At 42.1% G+C, this 23,299-nt stretch overlaps 1 protein-coding gene across 1 annotated transcript in view; it reads left to right on the forward strand.

Moving 5' to 3' along the window:
* The first annotated feature begins 2,309 nt into the window (after nucleotides 1-2,309).
* Nucleotides 2,310-23,299, forward strand: part of LPAR3 (lysophosphatidic acid receptor 3) — a 222,113-nt gene continuing 201,123 nt past the window's right edge. The window contains exon 1 of the mRNA XM_069232280.1: nucleotides 2,310-2,656. The gene's annotated coding sequence lies outside the window, so the exon portion shown is untranslated. The remainder of the gene's footprint in view (nucleotides 2,657-23,299) is intronic.

The raw sequence follows: 23,299 nt of genomic DNA on the forward strand, positions 1-23,299 counted from the left end.
CCTTGGTACCAGGGGTACCATTTACAAGGGACTTATCTGTGTGCCAGGGCCGTTCCAATTGTGGGAACAAAGGTACAGTTTAGGGAAAGAACACTGGTGCTGGGGCCTGGTTATCAGGGTCCCAGCACACTTTCAATCATAACTGGCATCTACAAAAGGCAAAAAGTCAAGGGGTTACCACGCCAAGGAAGGCGTTTCCTTACAGTCCCTATGTCAACATACAGCACGTGGACACAGTCTGGAAGATTCACTAGGGCAGACTCAAGAACTGTTGCGGAACTGTAATCCAAATTGTTCCTAATCTACTCTAACTCTGGTTTTATAAAAACTGAAGGAATGGAGAATGAGCAAAAGTCATGGAGCACAGGAGATGTTGAGGGAAAAAAGAGAATATGGAGTGAACAAAGGTCATGTGGGGAGCAAAAAGAAAATAAAGCAAAAGTGATGGAGAAGGTGCAGAGGAAATTTAGAAGGAGCACAAAGGATGGAGAGGGAGTAACAGGTGACTGCATAATAGAAAGGATGGAGGGGATTAAGAAGGAGTGGAAAGGATTGAGTGGAGGTGATCGCAGGTTGTAGATGTTGTTGCGTGCACTTGTCATCTCCCACGTGAGTGTACCTGCAGCGCTCTGCTACTCTAGAAGGAAAGTGGTTTACTGGGTAGGCATTGGAGTTACGGAGAGATGAAGTCGTAGTTTGCGGGGAGTATGATGCAGTAGGGCTAATGAGGGATGAAGTGGTGGAGAGGTAGAGTAAGGCAATGGGATATAGTTGATAGCGGTTGAGGAATGGACAAAAGTAGAGCTGAGGACAGATGGCACGGAGGAAGTGAAGGTATTTGTAAGGCAGTGGGACTGGGAAGTGGAGAGCAGAACGTAGACATCTGAGCATAGACGGTGCAGATATTAGACATGACAATGCAAAGGGGCTATCAGTGCATATAAAGGGCATTTACTAAAATATCAAAAATCGCCTCTACATAGTGATATGATATAGAAAAGGTGAATTAATGATTTGCAGCACATAGAATATTAATAATCTTGCAATAAATACATGTGAGTATGCACACTCATGCTTCTTTTTTGCATTATAAAGGTGGCCTACTATTTGGAAAGAAACAATTGTTAATAAATACTAAGGTATAAGGCTCACACCTGAATCGGGGCTAGAGGGGTCATAGGTGAAACCCAGATATGGGAAAGTCAGGGGCACACAAAGGGCCAATAGGAGGTCGTGTATTGAATTGAATTTCACCTCTGCACCACCTGGGTTCGTGGGGGGGTCATATAAAAAGGTGCTGCCCTTGCGGCGACGGGGCAGCCGGGCAGCCAGCAGCAAGAAACACACCCACCTGCACCAATCAAAAAAGAAACCCAGGAAGTCGCAGACTGGGGGAAATGGAGGCAAAAAGAGCACAGGCGAAAGGAGTATAAGGAGGATGGGGAGGCCACGCCCAACACAGCAGGTGGCAGGACTACTTAACTTGGGATGCCTCACGGCAGGGTAAGACACGCCGTGGAGGGGGTACATGAAACATGGTGCTTGCAGGCCAGGTCCACTGGAGTGCAGGACGCAACGAATAACCAAAGGTAGCATGTTAAGCCTAAAAATGTAAAGAGGTGTACCTCCCCTCACACGCACAGAAGAAAGGACAAACAGCAGCTCCAGCCGCAATGTCAATACAAACCGTTTGATTGATTTATGGCTAGGTGATTTATGATCGTGTGAGATATAAATGTCAGAATGATTTCTGGTAGGCCTGTCAACAATGATTCATGACCTGTAAGTCTCACAAATCTCACAAGTGATTTATGACAGGCACAAATGATTTATGGCCCTAATAAAGATTGACAAGTGTATTCTTGCTGTAAATCAGTGTTAAAAAACTGCGGCCAATGTTTTTCCAAACCACATAAAGGCTAGGTATATCATTATATTATTCGGGAGCAGGGGTTTAAGTCACAGCACTTCCTGTTTTGGGACATCACTAGCAAATACAAGCTACCAAACCGGAAGGGCAATAGTAACTCAATTCTGGAAAGTTATGACGTTTTAAACAGCTTCTGCATATGAAATGACCCTAAGTTTCACTGCAGGTCGACAGGCCGTTATTTCATCGTATAATAAAAAAGACCAGCATGTATGCATTGGCTTTACGTTTCTGTCTCAAACTCAGTAGGAAACCTTCGCTACCACCGTGGTACATAGTCTGTTCCTCCTTTCAATCATTGTACGCTTATTCAGCTGTGGTGAACGGTTTACGCCCTCTGGTAGTGCACGAACTGCAGCCTCGCAGCGTGAGCAGACACATCCCTAGGACAACGTGGGCAGAGAGCGACATGTTCCAAACTCTGGGGCTGAGCTGAGCACCTCTCCCGGGCGGATCAGAGGTGCTGGAGCGGCCCACGCCCCACGCCCCTGACGTCACGCTGCAGCTGCGCTCCTCGCCTGGCTCCTCGCCATTTGCCCGGTCCCGTCTTGTGCCGGGCTCTGGAGTGGTGTTGCTTTCAGGACAGACAATGGACAGCGCGCGGCGAGCGGCAGCAAAGTGCAGCGCGCGGACAAATTCATATGGACACGCCGCGCACGCACACATGGGACGTGCTGCTGAGTTCTGAGCCAGCTCCACCTAGACGGAGGGCCCCCTAGGTGGTCGGTAAGTACAGAACATAGCTATAGGCGTCGCTGCTGGGCACAAAGGGCATGTCTATAGCCTTAGAGTAGTCCGTGATTTGGTACAGGTTATTCCTACTGGAGGCAAAAGAATACCAAGTTTCAGAAGGCGTATGCACAAAGTGGTTGGCTGTCCGACAGGCATATGTGACCTGCGACCGGGTTAACCCGCCTAGGGCACATGTACACTAGCCTGGGGATTGCAGATCCGCATGTGTGCAAGCGAAGACAATTAGTGCTCCCAAGTCATCTGTGCAGAGGACTGGTAAGGAGACAGGACATATTGCTGATGAATAGCCAAGTAATGCTCATAGTAGGAAGGGTGTTGTCTGTCGGTGGAATCGCTGTGTACAAAATGAACGGCTGAAAACATGTAGAACATACCTTGACTTGGGTGCTACATGGAGGGCATAATCACAGTAAGCTGTGGGAGCAGACATAATGTACCTACAAGGGATTCCGAATGAATGAATGAAAGTCTTGGATAGAATTGGCTAGAGATGAGTGCTCAGAATATAACGCCACAGGCTGACAGACCCACATAACTATAACAAGCGTATTGCTGCTGGTGAGTGCAACCATGGGCCGCATGCTACACGATGATGACTGTACACATAGCATTCATATACCGTGTCTTGAAGGGGCTGGTTTCTGTACATGAGAGTTGTCTCCTGGGCGTTCCAGAGTGCCAAGAGGTGTGGGGAGCAAGACCTCATAGACACGCACGTAGTTATATAATTCTTAGGAGAATGCGTAGTCTGCGTCACGTGTAAGCAACAGGTGCCATAGCAGATTGTTTGACATTAAATAACGCAGAGTAACTCCCACCTACAAGAGTAGATCCAGTATTCACATTTCAGCAGGTTGGACCCCAAGCGGGCAGGGGCAAAGTAACAATTTCTAAAGCTGTTTTTTATTTTATGTCAAAAGAACAAAATTGTTGTAAGGAACACATGTAAGGAGTAGGGAGTCGCACCTTAATCCTTTAAAAATAAAGTATGGAATACATTAGGCAGATCTATCTCTCAGGTTGCACACATTTTACATGGATTTACTTAGACTTCAGAGTAGCATGGTGCAAGGGGGCTTGTGTTGGCACAAGGCAGCATACATTACACCAGCACTAGGATAGAGCAGCAGTGCGTCATATCGTAGTGTATATCGCACATTTGTGCCCTCGTCCCTTCACGCAGTCCAGTGCAGCAAGTTGCTCTGGTGCATTGCATTGCATGACAATATTAGTAAATCTGCCCCTATGGCCCTATATTGAAGCGCTTTCCCTTAGGTGAGACTAATTGTATATCCTCTGACAAGAGGCACTAGCACTACCTCACTTAGCAAATCAAACATACAGATTCAGATCTCAAAAGCAGAGCTATCCTGCAGGAACAGATCTTAAAGAGCAAGCCTTAGAAAGTCGAATCAGCGGCTCTAGGGCCATCCACTCACTCCTTAAGACAGCATACATGGTGGCCAAGAGGGATCTCGCTAGACACTGGAGGGATGAGCAGGCTCCATCCCTAAAAGAGTGGATCAGAGCCACGCACCAGTGCTTAATTTGTTCTTGTTGTTTCTGGTGCTGAGCACCGGCACTTATTTTTGAGAGCTTATTTTTGAGGGGCTTATTCTTCTGCCTAAAGCACAGGACACATATGGGGAAAACTGAGGTAGGGAAAAACGAAAAAGCACCCCAAAGGGAGAAAGTAGAAAGCTGCTAGAGTGAGATGAAGGGGCAGGGAGTGGCTTTATATGGAATGAAGAGGCCCTAGATGGCTTCAGGATTACGCCGCCTCAGTATTCCGTGTTCCCACATTTAATTGCAGCAGCCGCATGTTTAGGAGGAGGGCTGGGGGCACCGGTACATTTTTATTTACAAACTAAGCACTGGCATGCACTCATGTGCAGCTCTCGAAAAACAGGTGGACAAAGCGAGAGGTGTCCCACAGAAGTTCAATCATATTTGGGGGGGTATTGGTCGAAAAGGCTGACTTTTAATGGATGTGCCCAGCTATAATGGTACTGTCTGTTGCATAATAGTGGTGGTGATAGCTGCCTTCGCTTCTGTGGTGCATGTTCTGTGGAAATGATGGTGTCCTGATGATCGTTTGCTGCCTACGAGGATTGAACTCTATTTTTGTATTGTTAGGTTGATAACTATGAAAGTAACAAAAAGTGTTACAACAAAAGGAGAATCACCTAGCAGGTTGCACACAGCTTAGCTATCTCTCATGTTGCGCAGATGTGAGGTTGTCAGGCCTTAGACATCAGAATTGTCCCTCGTTTTACACCGCTCCAACTGCATAAATGATTAAATATAACCTAAATCAACTTGAGGGGTTGCCCAGGATCAGATGGAGTGTCAGGAAAATTCTGACACCTCCTCAGCTGTAGTACCTCCCTTAAGTTGCCTAACTTCTCTCCAGCCCAGCGTGACTTTTCCTTGAAATCCATCACACAGTATCCAGTGTGATGGATTTCAAGGAAAAGTTTGGTGAATTCTTCTTTATCAAGCCTAATCTGTTCAAGCATTTCTAAATAATAGTTTTTAAAGAAACTGGACTAAAAATCTTAGATGAAATTCTTGACTTGGAATGTGTAATTTTTATTATGCGATAAAGGGTAATTTCATCTTTGTCCTTCAGTGAAATTCTGCATGTAGATTCATTTTCCTTCTTGGTCTGGCTGCAACAGGGATATTTTATGTGCAAACCCACAGACATCATTCAAATCCCAGATTAAAGATATCATGGGGTGGGTATTCCAGAATCAAGGTTTAAAAGGGTAGCTGCCACCATAAAACCATTCCCACATATGGAGACACCTCTCCCACCCCACTTTCCACCATTAAACCATTCCACTCTTGCAGACACATTTCCCAGCTCACGCTCTCCCAGTGCTTAAAATGTAAAAAATTAAGTGCTGGGACAAAAATATTACTCACCGGTCCACTGCCACTGGCACAATCCAGGTGACTTAAAACTGCAGGTTTAAATTCAAGTTTTATTGATTTTTAAAACATATACTAGGTAGTTTTATGCTCCTCTAATGAACGTTGTTTGAAAGTGCACACACACAGTGCCATCCTGTGGTAGTTTCTCATAAATATGTGCTGGTGTTTACAGATAGGTGCCTGTGCCAAACACTGGAAAACACAGGCACAAATTAAGCACTGCCCTCCCCGCTAGATCGAATTTAGAGCTGACCAGTTTAGAATGGTTTCTATTGCACATAGTAGCTTGTGGGTTTTAGGTCCTTCAAAGATAGCCTTTCCACGGCCACCACCCTTTTGCCTCCCATTATCGGTTCGTCAAATTTTGTGGGAATGAGATAGCAAATGGATAAGTGGGCAAAGGCATTAAGAACACTGGCTCGAAAATCCAACGCAAAGAAAAACCAAGGAAATGAAACCCGCCCCTCAATCCAGTCCCACTCCTGCTTCACATACTTCATGCAGCACTAACCTGTTTATGTCCCTCTTTGACCCAGGCACATGATGCACAAGTAGGCAGATTGCTGCTCTGCAAGGTAACTTTCCATCTAGCCCCAGGGAAACTTTGAATGAACGCCCTTGACTGCAGCATAGTTAATTAAGTGTTGCACTTCGGCCCACCCTAGAACTTCCTAATACCTCAGCACTGTAAGCCATAAATGCTTTCCTTTTTTAAAACACGATTTTATTATTATTTCTTCAAAAAATATGTGTAAAATAATGTAACTATGCCTTTTTTAAATTAAAATTGTGCTTTATTTTTCTAGCAGAAGACTAGTTGACAGAGTGGTGACATTATAATGGCAACTAAAACCAGTAGACTTGATTAGACACCGAGCTAACCGTCAAGTGGCAACTGGAATGTTCTTCAAGGCTGGTTAGGTTGACGTCCAAAAATCCACAGCTGCAACGGGAGCCTGTAGAGACCCTTTGCAACTTTGAAACTAGTTTGCAACTCTAATTTTTAAGAGTAGCAAAGCGTGAACTTGCTTTACGTACAGACTGTTTAGTTGGTGTTCCGGGTTTCCCTCTAGAGAAGAGTGTGGTTAAGTTTAATATGCCTTTAGAAGGCGGGACCTGGGTAACTGTGTATTGGGGGTGCTTGCCAGCCCGTGCCTAGATCTGCAGAGCACGGGCACGTGGCACACGGAGACCGTAGAATCGGGAAGCTTCCTGGGAGGCAGCGGCTGTAAATCACAGCCTGCTCTCAGGAGTGTAATTATCAGGCAACGATCTATGCAGCGACAGTCTCAGTTTGTAGAGTGGGATTCTTAAAAAGAAAAAAAAAAACAGAATAGGCCCAGTCACAGTTTTTTCAAGCGTTTGCACTCGAGACACCTAGGGCCGTATTTATACTTTTTTTAGCGCCGCATTTGCGCCGCTTTTTGACACAAAACGGCGCAAACCTACAAAATACAATGGTATTTTGCAAGTTTGCGCCGTTTTTGCGTCAAAAAACGACGCAAATGCAGCGCAAAAAAAGTATAAATACGGGCCTATAGGGGCATATTTATACTCCGTTTGCGCCGAATTTGCGTCGTTTTTTTCGACGCAAATTCGACGCAAAACTAACTCCATATTTATACTTTGGCGTTAGACGCGTCTAGCGCCAAAGTTCATGGAGTTAGCGTCATTTTTTTGCGTGAACACCTTCCTTGCGTTAATGATATGCAAGGTAGGCGTTCCCGTCTTAAAAAATGACTGCGATGCATATGCGTCGTATTTATACTCCCGGGCTAAAATGACGCCCGGGAGTGGGCGGGTCTAAAAAACCCGCATTTGCGCCGGATTTTAGCGCCTGGGTCAGGGCAGGCGTTAAGGGACCTGTGGGCTCAGAATGAGCCCAGAGGTGCCCTCCCCTGCCCCCAGGGACACCCCCTGCCACCCTTGCCCACCCCAGGAGGACACCCAAGGATGGAGGGACCCACCTCAGGGACATTAAGGTAAGTCCAGGTAAGTATTTTTTTAAATTTTTTTTTGTGGCATGGGGGGCCTGATTTGTGCCCCCCTACATGCCACTATGCCCAATGACCGTGCCCAGGGGACAGAAGTCCCCTGGGCATGGCCATTGGGCAAGGGGGCATGACTCCTGTCTTTGCTAAGACAGGAGTCATTTCAATGGGGGATGGGTGTCGTTAAAAAATTGCGCAAATCGGGTTGTGGCGATTTTTTTGCCTCATCCTGACTTGCACCATTTCTGGATGCCCATACGCCATTTTCCCCCTACGCCGGCGCTGCCTGGTGTACGTCGTTTTTTTTAACGCACACCAGACAGCGCCGGCGGCTAACGCCGGCTAACGTCATTGAATAAATACGGCGCCTGCATGGCGTTAGCCGGCGCGAATTTTTTTGATGCAAAACTGCGTTGGCGCAGTTTTGCGTCAAAAAGTATAAATATGGGCCATAATGTTTCTGATGTGACGCAGATTCTTTATTTATAACGGGTGGTAAATGTGGTAGAGGTGTGCTAAACACTTAAAGACTTGAGCTAGGCTCGAGCCAGACGACCCGATCCCATGCACCAAGAACCCAAAGCATCAAACCTCTGATGTGAAACCGGGGACAGAAAAATATACACATCTAGGGGCATATTTATACTCTGTTTGCGCCGGAATTGCGTCGTTTTTTTTGACGCAATTTCGACTCAAAACTAACTCCATATTTATACTTTGGCGTTAGACGCGTCTAGCGCCAAAGTCCATGGAGTTTGCGTCATTTTTTAGCGTGGAAACCTACTTTGCGTTAATGAGATGCAAGGTAGGCGTTCACGTCTAAAAAATCGACTCCGAGGCATGTGCGTCGGATTTATACTCCCGGGCAAAATTCACGCCCGGGAGTGGGCGGGTCAAAAAAAATGACGTACGGCCACTTTTGCGCCATTTTTTAGCGCCTGCAAAAGGCAGGCGTTAAGGGACCTGTGGGCTCTGAAGGAGCCCAGAGGTGCCCTCCCATGCCCCCCGGGACCCCCCCGTCACCAATGCCCACCCCAGGAGGACACCCAAGGCTGGAGGGGCCCATCCCAGGGACATTAAGGTAAGTTCAGGTAAGTGTTTTTTTTTTTTTTTTTGTGGCTTGGGGGGCCTGATTTGTGCCCCCCTACATGCCACTATGCCCAATGACCATGCCCAGGGGACAGAAGTCCCCTGGGCATGGTCATTGGGCAAGGGGGCATGACTCCTGTCTTTGCTAAGACAGGAGTCATTTCTATGGGGGTTGGGAGTGAAAAAAAATGGCGCAAATCGGGTTGAGGCGAAAAAATTGCCTCAACCTGACTTGCCCCATTTCTTGACGCCCAAGCCCCATATCCCCCTACGCCGGCGCTGCCTGGTGTACGTCGTTTTTTTCCACGCACACCAGGCAGCGCCGGCGGCTAACGCCGGCTAACATAATTGATTAAATACGGCGCCCGCATGGCGCTTCAGAATGGCGTTAGCCGGCGCTAATTTTTTTGACGCAAAACTGCGTTAGCGCAGTTTTGCGTCAAAAAGTATAAATATGGGCCCTAGTGCCTATCACACAATTTGAAACAAGAACATTTTTTGTAAATCCAAACTGCATTTCTCGCAAATTGAGTGATCCTAGGGAAATATTTTGTTTCACAGTCTCTTTTTCTTTATTGTCTCAGATGGGAGCACCTTCAAGTATGTGAGTTCAGGATGTGTCCTGTATAAAACTCTTTTGTTTGACTTAATAGACAGCTCCAGCTATAATAAACATTTAGGCCCATATTTATACTTTTTAGCGCCGCATTTGCGTCTTTTTTTTGACGTAAAAGTGGCGCAAACTTACAAAATACAATTTTATTTTGTAAATTTGCACCGCTTTTGCGTCAAACAATGACGCAAATGCGGTGCTAAAAAAGTATAAATATGGGCATTACCATATAGGTTACCACTGACTTGCTTCTTGTGACCAACATCATTGTTTTGAAGACGGAGAGCAGCAATGTTTTTAAATTCATGAGTTCAAACGATCACTTTTTTATAAATACCTCAATGCCGTGATATAATTTTATGTACTAAGGTTACAATTTCCGTGAGCTAAATAAAAGTACGTTTTTGAATTTTAAAGACACTTTATCATGTATTGTATATGATATTTGTAGCATGATTTACATGCTAAATATTTTTATGGCTCGGCTCGTGAAATTACTCTATTACCAACCCAGACAGCTATCCCGCCTGAAACATCTGGGAGAGGAATGCTTACGATTTGGACAGTAAATGTGCTGTAACATAACATCCGTTTAGTTGTCACAATAAAATGTCTTCTTTACAGACCGTAGAGTTCACACAGAGGTATTCCTGGGGCAGCCCCAAGTGTACCCAAGATTGACAAGTTAATTGAAGTACAGCTGCGTATGTGCACCTATCACGTTTTCAGTTTCGATGCCTGGAATCCTACATCTTGTTATTTTATGTGGAAATACGAGTTTACTTCCAGGCCTCTTCTGTGGAATGTGTGAATATCTATCAGCAGTAAATAGTGTTTTGTTTAGTGTAAACAAGTTCTAAGCTTGAAAGTCACGCACAAGGCCTCCTCGAACCATCACAAAGTATTTGTTTTGGAATTAGTGGCTCCTTTCATCCCGGTTCTTGGTTTCTTGTGGCACATATAAACATAGCCTATCAATCAAGGTGTAAGGTGCACCTTGACGTTTCATTAGTCAAGTCACATTGTAATGCTATAAAATAATTTTTCACATTTATACTGTAAAGTGCCTCAAATGGTGTTTCTCAGAAAGTCAGGATTTTTCAAGTGTATTCAGAGGATGGGTAAATTACAACATGGAATACATAGTAGGATTAAAGCCCTAGTTTCCAGGCATGCCTATTCTCGTTACACATTTTAGTATTTCAAATATTCTTTGCCATAGCACTTGGTATCATATTTCTCCCTGTTTCATAGTTCTGTAAATAACAGGTGTTATTTGTACCCATTTAAATAGGGTTACTTTACCAACCTCCAAAGTGTGAAAGTCCAACTCAGATATGCTGTGATTTGAACTGATGAGCTGCAGTTTGCATACAGAACTCCACAACACGTGTAACTCTTTGAACAATCTATATTCCTGTGTAATAGTAAAATTTACATGGCGGGTTACATACAAATAATGAAAACCAAATGTATCCAGAACTATGTTGCACACATTACTAGAAATTGGTGAAATGATTTTTTCCATTTATTTCAATATGGCTATGCAGTGTCCCAGAATTCCGTACTTTGTGTGGAATTACTACGGTAAGTAAGCTGGCATTTTAATAAAGAAACGTGTGGGTGTTTGCAAACATTTAGACTGAAATCCCAGGGCATTGGGTTTATTTAAGTAACACAGACTTTCCGTGTGCATGTCGAGGGCTTGTAACGGCAGTGCATATGTAACGCATATAAGAGAGTAGGATTCTGTCTGGTATTTTGTCGGTGGGCCACCTTTAGTGCTGATGGAGCCTGGTGTGGTAGTCTTTTTTGGCACCCCCACATGACCTCTTTCTCCACAAATTCCCTCACTACCACACTCCAGCAGTGCCCCTCAACTCTCAATAGCCCCTCCCTCCCTCACATACATTTCATTTTTTTTAAACTGCTACTCATAGTACACTCACACAGTTTTGTATTCTGCTTTGTAAGCATTCTTCGCAGCAGGCATATTGTCCCTCTGAGCTAGTTTATGAAGAGTAAGAACTGCAGCAAGACAAAACTCTGATCTCTCACCAGTAGTAGCATTACTCAGCAGAGTTATCTGGACTTTTTTGTTTCCTGAAAACTGCTGGAATTTCACCTGCTTTTAACCCCATAATTTATTTTTAAACACAGTGCCCGGCGCCAATGACAGCGCCAGGTGAGGCTGCACTGGTCACACCACCCTAAAGCCGGCCCTGGTGCTATGAGTCTGAATACTGAGGCCAATGGAATCCATTTTGGATTCCTCTGGCTTAGCATAACACCAGATCATGCCTGACGAAAGCTTTCCCTGGCAGTGGAAGTGGTTTGCCTGCATTCATGTTGCTGAAAGGTGGAAACCCACTCACTGAAGTGATGGAGGATTGGGACATGACGTCCATCAGAAATTCAGTTAGGGCCTTGTTAGCAAAAGGTTTCCAATTAGTTCTTCTTGCTCAATGCCATTTGTAAGGTCGCATGGAGTGAGCAGTGTGAGTACGGTGTCTGTTGGTATGGAGGTTTCTAGTGAGGGTCTGCTCTTTTGCTTGTCTCTGAATGCTGCTTCTGCAGCGTAGATACTCCTGATTGGAGTCAGACCCATTGCGACTCGCTGTGAGAGCCTTCACTTTGCACAAAGGATGTATGTGAGGAACAGCCAGAAGATTGCATTTAAATTCAAACAAACTGAAAACAGTTCTGAAACCTTAGACAGTGGATCCACACCCATGTCTGGAAAATGTGCATGCAAGTGGTATCCAAACCACCACTTTTTTTTTTACTGTTGCAGGATCTTCTTGACAAACGAAGAGAGTGCTACCCAGAATACTCCAAAAGCTTCTGTGTGACCAGGGCTTTTGTCTGTCTAACAGACAGTGTCATAGAGGCGAGGATGCATCACCTGAATTCTGTAATTTCGCTGGACAAGTTCTGCCTATAGTGCATAGAAGCCTGACTGCCTCCTGAAAGAGGGAAGTAGTGCGCCTGGACCTGTGGTAGATGAAACTGTCGAGGAAAAGAAGCCCAGTGTGGGGAGCGCCAAGAGAAAGCTGACTACCGCAAAAAGAGAAGCCAGGAGTGACTTGTGCTTTGAGGGTTGCTACGGTCTCTTTGAACAATTTGTATGAGAACTTCACCAAGACTTTCTCAAGAACAAGCATCTCAGTATCGACTTGTAATCCAGTGTGAAACTGAGAGACTGGTGCTGCTACTTCTAGCTTCAGGGGAAGGAGTTGTGTTGCCACCAAAGTGGAAAGCCCTGATTGACCTAGAGGCCTCAACTTCCTAATGTATGCTATTACGAATGACTCAGTTTGGAGACTACAAGTGCTGAACCTTAGCCGCTCTCTGCACCTGACCAAGAAGGCTGCCCATGCCAAAGACGAGTTCAACTGTGCAGGCCTGCCACTCAAACTTCAACTCACAGTCCTTGTTCCAATGCAAGGTAGCTGTGGCAGCCCCCACAGAACCCCATTTGCCTCACAGTGAGAACTGCAGCACTAACCATAAGATGTAAGGGGCCTTAGCCTGTGACTAAAACAAGCCACTAGAATGCACAGTCGAGTCGGGAGAACTGGGCTAAGATTTTTTGAAAAGTAAACAAAAGGGGTGAAAATGTACTGAATGGAGTTACACGTTTGATGAGTGGGGTAGTCTGCACCTGAGTCCACAGTATACTGGGAACTGTAGACATTAGATATCTTCTACACCAGGGAGAGAGAATACCAGAAGGGGGTGGGTGCAGCTGGGATTGCAACTCTCTATTGGCATTCCTATTGAACTGTGAAGTATTTCGTTTTGTTCTGATTTTAAGAGTTTTTTAATTACTCTTTGAGCACTTGTGTGGGTGCTATGTAATTGTGTCTGTTAGGTGGTATTGTAGTTACCACACATTACCTGTGACTCCTTGCTCTCCCTACCCTGACAGCCAAGTTCAGAAAGGATGTATTTGGCCTAATTTGCAGAGCTGTAGTAGGATGGACCCCAGGACACTATTGGCGAATGGCTTCAATCATCATGTTTGGGTCCAGTAGCCCCTGTCTGCCCACTTGCCCCCCAAAGGACCCTGACAGCATATATTTTCAAAACAAATGGACTTCACAAGGTCAGATATATGGGTTTTGCGAGTGCATGTTTGGAATTGTGTGTAGTGACATTTCTTCCAAGGATATTCACTTAGCAGTAGGTCTGATTCATTCCAACCAAACAATCCGAGGCCAGGATCCCTAATCATTATTTTATTATGTGCTCAGCTGTCTTACATTTTCTGTTGAAAGCTAATGCATTCTGATTAATACATTTGGAAATATGGTTGTGCTGGTGTACTTAAGTATACTAGCGTTCTTCTTTCCTCATGATATACATAGTCATTTTGATATCTCAACCCCTGCAATTCACAAAATCACAAGGTTTGTGACCGCAAAAGGCTTTATATGATCTACTAAACCCATTTTGTGATTCAGTAAAAGGTTTCTGCATCGCAATATGGGTTTTCCGTGTTGTTCTTATTCACAATTAGACTAGTACTTAAAGCAACGTTTCCATCTAATTACAAACCACAATGAGATGTGTGAATGGAAATGTTATTGACCCGTTAAAGGAATTGGGAACACAATCTCAAAAGGGAAGCTGTGTCTTGGAAAGCCTCCAGTTTGGGAATTATGTCAGGTGTCGTCGCGGGAGCAGGTAGTGTGGTGCACAGGGACACTGCCTGCTTCTACAGATTTGTTTCCAAATGGAAACGTTTTTTAAAACTGGAAGGGGTTCCTTTATAGAACGCAGGCTGCTTGGAAAACACCCTTCTCTCTGGGGAATAAAATCACAAGGATGGCAGTTTGTAGTTGTTAGGAGATCATCATTCCTGTACTTGATGCCTATCACAGGGCGTCTCAAATAGTGACCTTCTTAGGCAGGTGGTTCTCTGACCCTCTGCAAAGGGAGATCTTGTGACATGACCGATTACTAAATAGGTAACTTCGCAAAATAAGAGGCAGTTCACAAATAGGTGGTGCTCAGTTTGCATCCTCAGTTTGGGAACCATCTCTTTGCACATCGGGTGCCTAGTTGGTTTGAGTGCATTCACAAAACCATTTTGGCAAATGCAATTAATTGTCTTCTACTGTCTGATGGCTAGCATTGAGGGGCCATTCACTTGTAAATGCCCTCCGGCATTTGTCATGTATAATTTAAAACTGAAAACAATCTTGCAAATGTAAATGCGTTATTTTCTTCTGAAGAGCTTCTAGAAAAGTGAAATATATATCAGAATTTGCACAACAAAATGCATGAGTGAAAACTAGTAGCGCCATAATGCTAACCGAGAATGAATATAAAAAGAGGGCATTTCGTGTCTACCCTCAATGGCAATAGGAAAGAATACTGAACTGTTTGAGTAAGGTCATGCAATCAGCATTGCAGAATGGTACATACAAAAATGTACAGAACGTAATACAGAAAGAAAGAAATACAATCAACAACAGGTATGTCGATTTAGTAATAGTGATATTCATTACACAGTTTACCGTACAAATATGAGTCCGTGTAGAAATTGTGTTATAGATTAACCAAACTACGCATGCACAGTGCAGGCAGCCATTACCTTGCTAGATAATGTTGACTTTTACATTGATGGTTGCAGTTTACAATTACAGTGGTAACAACAGTCTGTCATTACAGTGATAGGAACTGTCCACTGTTACCTTGCTAGGTAGAGTTTGCCGTCACGTCGATGGCCACAATCACTAGCATCCGCGGTGACATTCAGTCATGTATGAGGGGGTGCTGGACAGTAACAGAGTTAGTGCCCCTTGCATCCCTCATTATAGAGCCATAATGTTTGATCTTAATGATGATGATCTGTTTGAAATGAATCTCACGAAAGATCACTTCTTTTAAAAGCCTGTATCTTTGAAATCCTTGTTTTCCCACTCACCCTCCAAGGGTCACCACGAGTACCTTTCCTCCACACTCAACTGTTTTGATATTCAGTTCCTTATGTACTTTTCATTCCTCCATTCTGGCATCCCCAGGCTTCTTCAGTTACAGTAATTTGTCCTCACCGTCTTTTGCTCCAGTCATCTTCTCACACATGCTGTGTCCCACACCTTTATGCTGCGTGCCGGAGTATCTGTGCTCCACTGCTTTTCGCTGGCTTCTCTTTCCACTGCAAGGGTTTTAGCATGTTTAGATCTTCAGGGGGGTGTTTGCCATACACCCATGTCCCAAGGAATTACGGAAATATCCCTTTGGGTCGCCCTTGACAGTCCTTTGAGGTGGGCACATTTGTACTTTATGTTGATGTAGTCTGCTGAAGTGTGCAAAGGGCTGGGCCTTCAACATTACTAAACGGATGAAGAAACATATTGGTTCTTCTGCCTTGGCACCTCTGTTGTGGGGTTGGTACAGATACAACGATATTGTACGGTGAATATTGTCTATGCAAAATTGCTATCAACTTCCCAGTTAGCTACGTAGCATTCGAGGACATGTCAAAGGCAAAACAACCGCTTCCCAAAAGCAAGGACACACCATTGATCTCAACTATTTGTTTCTCGACATGTTTAGTTATACTGGAATAAACATGGTTATGGTTGCAATGCACATTTCACTGGGAATTTAAATTTTATATGTTGACCTCAACTTTTATGTGATTTACTAAAGTTTGCCACATTTCATATAGCCTTCTTTATTTCACAGGCAGATGGGCAAGTGAACATTGGTCACGATTTCTACTTTTACAGGCACATTTTCAAAGCGAAAAATACGATACAGCAAAGGAAATGTTTAGATTTACCTTCTGTACAGAAATGTTGGCATGAATCACTAATCTTCAAAAGAAATGCAATGGTGGGTGCATGGCCTAATCAAGTGCTAAGGGGCTGATTACGAGTTTGGCGGTCAAACTGCCATACCGCCAAGGCTGTGTTCCCAAAAAGGCTGCAGCGTCAACTGTCTTCCGCCGTATTACAATGTTACCGCTGGCCCAGCAGCGATGTTCCTGATGGCAGTGGACCGGCCGGGGATGTGGTCAGCAATACAATGTATACATACTTTTCCGTTTGTGCCGATACAGGTGTGTACATTTTGACCAACATGTACACCTATGCATGACACGTGTAAAAATACTTTGTACATGTACCATTCCATAACTGGAGACTGGGCCATAAATGCAAAGTCCAGTCGATAGCAGAAAAATGTGCAAGGTACTTCCCTGTATTTCTTGTTTTTTTGGGGGGGTGAAGGTGCTGCTGTAAAGGGGGGGGGGAGCTGGACGAAGGGGTCCACATTGGAGGCTAATGAGAAAAGAAGGAAATGGGGGAGCTAGGACGCCATTTCCTTTGATTCTGCCGCCTCGACGCAGGTGCTCTTCCCCCCACAGTCAGCTGGACGGGAAAGCACATTGTAATGTGGATGGTGGTACCCTTGTCGATACCTCTGACAGCTGCTTCTCCCCAGCTGCTGCCAAGGCGTCCAGCAAATGGCTGGCAGTGTGGGTGAGACTCCAGCGGTTTCTAATTCAGCAAATCGCCAACATCATAATCCGGATGGCGGGCTGCCTAGTCCACGGTCAGGATTTCCAATGCTGCTGTGAGGGCGGTGACAAGACCGCCAAACTCGTAATCAGACCATTAGTTGGATACTTACAGTCCTGTCACCATATTATAATTGTCTGCAAATTACTTAGTATTGCCAACTAACACACTGTTGCATCTTCCTGGCGAGCATTGCTTCACTCACCTACTGCATTTGAGGTCATGTGGATATATTAAAACTGTGTGACATACAGTTAGTACTCACAAACCATGCCAGATTGCTGTTATGTAATTACATCCTCCTAATCACCCACGGAGGCATAATGAACAGAGCAAACTCTCTCAAACTAACAAATCACACAATTCTATGACGTGTAATGCTGCAATTGTTGTTTTATTAAAAAAGTTTACAGCACATGTTGAAGTAATTGAGCCCTATTTTAACATGGGATCGGTCAGATAGCATACCAAAAATGAAATACCTCAATCCTATGTGCATCAATTGTAATTCATCTAACAAGTACTTATGGACCACTGTGGATGTGGATAAACGACCTGACAGCTTAATCCTGCATAAATTATGTAAATATTTGGCCCAAATTTTGCAGTCTGAGGAGAGCCCATCAAGTTATTGAAAAGTTGATATGCGCTGAACATAAGTCTATAATAAGATCCTAAAAATAAAAACAAAACCTTGTAAAATTAACATAAAATAATTTGGCTTCAGTGAAGGCAAGAAATGAAAATTATTCATTTATTTCTTTATCAGCGCATCCTTTTATAGAAGTTGATATCAAACCATATAAATGCATGTTCTTAAGTAATATGAGGGGACCTGAAAAAAGATGTAACCTGCTGACTTTATCCAGTGTTTTCATAGTTGTTATGGTTATATGGTATAGTTGTTGTAATTAAATCTGTTATTGATGACTCATTCCCAAAAAGCTCTAACATTGAAAACATATGTTGAATAAACAAAAGGATTATGATAAAAGCTTGCCCATCTATGTTTAATGGTGTGATGTGATATAAAAATGTGAAGACAGGCAACTAAGGTTCACAAGAGGTAGGGACTTTGTTGCATATCTCTGTGTACTGGTGTGTCCTCACTCCGTGCGTTTTGCCACATCGGGAGTAACTTCGATGCAGGCACTATGTTGGAGGTAATTACAATGAGATTACCTATATATCAGGAGACTCTACATTAAGGTCTTTCATTAATCATTACATATAGATATATATTAGTAATGAAATTTATTTACACACGCAAATATATATGAAAATAATCTAAATTATATTTCTAAAAATAATGGTAATGCTAAATATATATCTAATAAAAATAAATATATTTTAAAATAAATACATCTGAAAAATTGTAAGAATTAAAACAATGTACATATATTTTAATAACATTAAGAGAAATATGAATGCAACAAACAGTATAAAAGTATAACAAGGAAAAAGGACAATTACATATCTAATTTAGAGCTAAAATAGAATACATGAAAAGGAAAATGTAAAGCAGGTAATGAAAGCAAAACAAGTAAAAGATGTATAAGCAACCAAAGGGAGAGCCAATAGGTCTCATCTTTGCTCCTGGGGTCCAACTTGTTTACTTTGCCTATGTTTTATTTTGTCCCCAGAAATGTCGCCATGCAACCACATAAGAAACTCTCATGTTGTGATTGAGCATCTTACTTTTTTTAAACTCCATTGCATGATGGCTACCATGCATGTGTATGCAGATAGGCTAGCCGCTGTCACATAGATGAGTTAAAAAAATTAAGGAATTCAAATTACAAAATTGCTGCTGTGCATGCATGTGCATGCATGTACGGTGGTCATTGTGGAATATTTTAGTTTTGCCAATTCTTGTGAAACAATTCAGCAAGCACTGACAACTATAAAATACAAGTTTACCAGCATCAGGTAGTGGTCACCAGCTGAATGACAGTGGACAGTATATCCTACTCTGTGGGTTGGGCAGTGGTTGGAGGAGTAGGGTTGCGGCACAGCGACACTGAGGAGGGCAACAGAGCACTGGAGAGGTTACCACAGAGGGCTCCTTAAAACCCCATGTAAATTTCTGCAACATGTCAAGGCTTTACAAACATACCATCCATCAAATGCTAACTTCTAAAAAATGCTGTCTGCCAGGGGACTGATGAAAAGCCTACTCTTCTGTCCCGTGGGGCCTATTCACAAATGGCACTTTGTAGTAAAATGAGTATTTCTACAGTAGTACAATTCATGTACTACAAAATTATTTTCACAAACCTGTGTGTTGAGACCTCCACCTCAGCTTCTTTTGTCTTTCCTCTATGGAGTTCTCTGCCCTGGATTCAGTGATCTCTGCACACATAGGTATATGTTTGAGTAGTAAGAGTCGTAAGTGTGGGAGGAACCTTGGGGCGTAATGGGAAGATGGGGAAAACTTACTACTAAATAGGAGGGGAATAAGGAGTTTCCTGGGGGATAAGAAGATTTATTCAATTTAAAGTTATTTAAAAAAAAAAGAAAATTAATATTTTATTTTTTTGTTTTGTAATAATTAAATATCACTATGAAACTTTTAATATATATTAAAAATTAAATTAAATTGAAGCACATATTTTTTAATACAATTTACCGAATTACTGTCTGGGTATGCATTTAAGTTCCTACCTGTTATGGAATTCCCACTTGAAGATTAAGACCCAACAACTTGCAAGGAATATTGAGACGATCTTTTGCTTTGCCCATGAATTAGGTCACAAACCAATTCCACAGATGGTATCCCTCTATAAATCCAAATGTCTAATGGCAACTACATATGGGGCAGGTCTGTGGGGTCATGTTAAAGGTTTATTTTTTATAATGCATGGAGAGTAAATTTGCACGTAGATTGTTGTTGGTACCCAAGAACGGAGCTAATATATTATGTCATGAGGAACTGGGTTTCCAGCATCTAGAGGACTTGATTGCTGTCTTCCCCCTCCTATTGTGGATTAGATGCTGGAGAAACCCAGAGGCCAGTTTGGTGCAGGAATGCATGTCTGAATGCTTACATCTGGCAAAGACAAACAGGATCTCGTGGTTTGCATACTTAAAAATGTCTTTTCGAAATCTGGGGCTTTACAAGATGTTTGTAGACCCTAAATTGCTGCCAGAAAATGCAAAAGAGGTCATGAAGCAGCACTTTAGAGAGTACACTATGATTCCCAGACTACAGGGTGCGTTGAAGTTGAGATCAGTTGAGCAATATACTCAGATTTCAACTACAGACTCATTGGAACTTTACTTGGCCTGGTTTGAGAGTCCATCAGTATGCTCACTCTCTCTTAACCCTGGTCAGGCTAAATTTAATCCTCTTTAGAGTGGCTTTTCTATGCAGTGTACCTAGCGAAGAGATCTGCCCCCTTGTCACGCAAAGTCAAAGCAGAGCACTTGTCACTTTATTTTATTTTGCACACTGTATACTGACTCAAGATCCGTTTTCATACTGCCAATGTTGCGTAAGGCAAATGTTAGACATTATAAGGATGCAATGATCTACGTACAAAAACCTTTGACGATCAAAACTTGCCATTTTATATTAAACTTTATTAGTTCGGCTACTGCTATCATGAAACGTTTCAAACTGGTTACAACCTGCACAGCTGTAATTGGATACATGCTATGAAATTTGAATGCTGTACAATCCCCCTCCTAGTAATTGGAAAGGGTATATTTTTGTGATGGTCGATATTTTATAAACGGTTATCTTAGCTTTATTTATGGTACACAAGCATGATTTTGATGTAAAGTCACGAATTTTAACTGTATTTAAATGGCTTTTAAGTGTTTGTATGGCAAACTACTGAATAAAGAAAGATTTTGACTGACTGACTGACTGAATAATAAATATAAAAATTGATAGTGAGGGCGATATTGTTTAAAAAGTATTTGAAATAATATTTATAAATGTCATTTATATATTTTAGTTAACTATGTATTAAAATGTAATTTGCTAAATTACTGTGCTATAATACTTATGGCCTGATTACGATCTTAGCGGAGGGGACCTGCTTCACAAACATGAGGATATCCCGCCCGCCGTTTTATAAGGTGGACAGAATATAAAGGAACTTATAATATGGTGGGCGGGATATCTGTTACGTTTATGACGAAATAGTCCATCCGCCAAGGTCGTAGTCAGACCCTTAATCTTTTTATTTTTTTAGTTATAGGGTGATAAATATTTCAAATTGATTTACATTTTAATTTACATAAAAAAAAAAATATATATATCTATTCGAAATTAATATTAAACCTTTTTCTTTTCTCCTACACTTACCACAGGGGGGTCTCTGCACTGGAGGCAGAGACTTATATTTGTATGTGAAAAGTTACTAGCAGTAACTTTACATTTGAAAACCTTTTTAGTAGGCTCCACCCCCTGTTTTAAGGGGTGGACATGTACCTCTGCACTAGGAAATGGTGAATAGCAAAAAGGGGAAGCATTACTACTAGACGCAGTAGTACGTTTACACTTGTGTAAATCTACATGTTACCTGTGTGAATGGGGCCCAGAGTGTATATAGATATGTTTGTATATGTAAGTGTTTTGATAGTATCAGGTTTCCAAAAGACAGTTACAGCTGTCTGTGTTGGTTGAGTATAATGCACAAATATTTAAAATATGTTTTATGCAGCAATTTGTATTATAAGGAAAGGAAATTAAAAATTATGGTTTCTACAATATGCTTGCCTTTTGTAGTACATTTACACTATTGAATAAGTTTAACAAGGCATATATAAAGAAAGAAAATTAAGTGCAATGTGGGACAGTGTAATGTTTTGGCGATGGTTCTGTTTTCAAAATGTTTATTTTAACATACGAGCAATGATTCATTGATATATTCTTATATCAATGAAGGGTCTAGAAAGATAGCTTATCAAGTGTGCTGAATAATGCTCTGAAAACAGCACTATCACCGTGAAAGCTTTTTTTATCATCACAGCACTGATAGACAAATGTAATGCTACATTGATCATCAATTTCACATTTTTTATTTGTTTAGGGAAGCTAAATATGCTGCAAATATTTGCAGAAAATATTTCATAGCTAAAACCTCTTTCGTGTGAAATAGGGGCTTTGAAACCAATGCCAAAATATTCTGTTTAATGTATATAAATAAATTTGTAAAAACACACAAGGCACCAGTGAGTCATCTTGTTTCATGACATTTTCTTTCCCAGAACTGAAATAATGAGACTAAATCACAATTTGCCCCAATAGACAAAAAATCAAGAACAATTTACAGCATAATAGGATCTTAAAAATAAATCTATGTTTATATTACTCAACAAACACAGATAAAATCCATAATGGATGATTGCCATCTCCCAGATAAGGTCCAATACAAATCCTGCCCCTCACAACCTCCAAACATATGTAAATATGCACACACAGAAAATGTAAATAACCCCTACTTCAAATCGGTGCTTATGACATCACCCTAGATGTAACACATGCAAAAATAAATTTCATAAATGACCTTACAAGCCACATATCAGATTACATTTCACATTACTATTAACAGTATTAACAAAGCAGCTATGAATATAGTAATATTTATTGATTAGATTATGTGTTGTGATTTGATGATGATGTACTTTTAGGTGTTAGAACCTACTGGTATGTACATTTTGAGGTCTTAAGCTTTGTATTTGGAGTGTGAGTTATTTGCATAGCTGTTTTGTGATTCATAGATTGTGACGCTAACCAAACTTGGAAATTTCAGTGGTTTTACAGTTTTGATTCTTAACCATTATTGCACTTAAACTGTGTTTTAAGTGAATTTTGGAGTTTACAAAAAACCGTTAAATGTTATAACCAAAGGTTACAATAAATTCACTTTAACCTTGTTTTTTCAGTTAATTCCAGTTTTTAATCATAAAAATAACAGGCAACTGTTCCCTGAGCCCAACCCGCCGGAGGTAGCCAACACTGCGCTATTTACACAATATGGTTAGGGTGAGTTATGAGACATTAACCTTTGATGTAAAATCCATAATTTGCACAAGAGATGTGCAAAATTATAATCTGCACACCAAATGCCAAAAGCCCTGACAGGGGTTGGCAGTAAAACCCTGCCGCAAACCTGCTTTGGGATGGCAGCATACTGCCCATGAAGTCTGGAGGGGTGGCCAAAGTGACTGGCCGTAGGCCAGACCTGCACTCAATCCACTACAGGTGGCCATGCATGATGAGCTCTTTCATTCAGTTTTGTGGTGGGTCTCAAAGAAACTCCTTTTATAGGTGTATTCAAGTTTTGCTGTGTTTTAACTGACACTTTCTACAATTTTGTAGCAAAAGATACCTTTTAAATTTTAAATAGTTATATTAGAGAAACTCTCTGTAGTGGTCTTCCATTCCTGTTGATGTGCCCTCCGGACCGCACATTTATTTTAGACTCCATGTAAT

This window comes from Pleurodeles waltl, chromosome 4_2 (genome assembly GCF_031143425.1).
Source record: "Pleurodeles waltl isolate 20211129_DDA chromosome 4_2, aPleWal1.hap1.20221129, whole genome shotgun sequence".
Lineage (NCBI taxonomy): Eukaryota > Metazoa > Chordata > Amphibia > Caudata > Salamandridae > Pleurodeles > Pleurodeles waltl.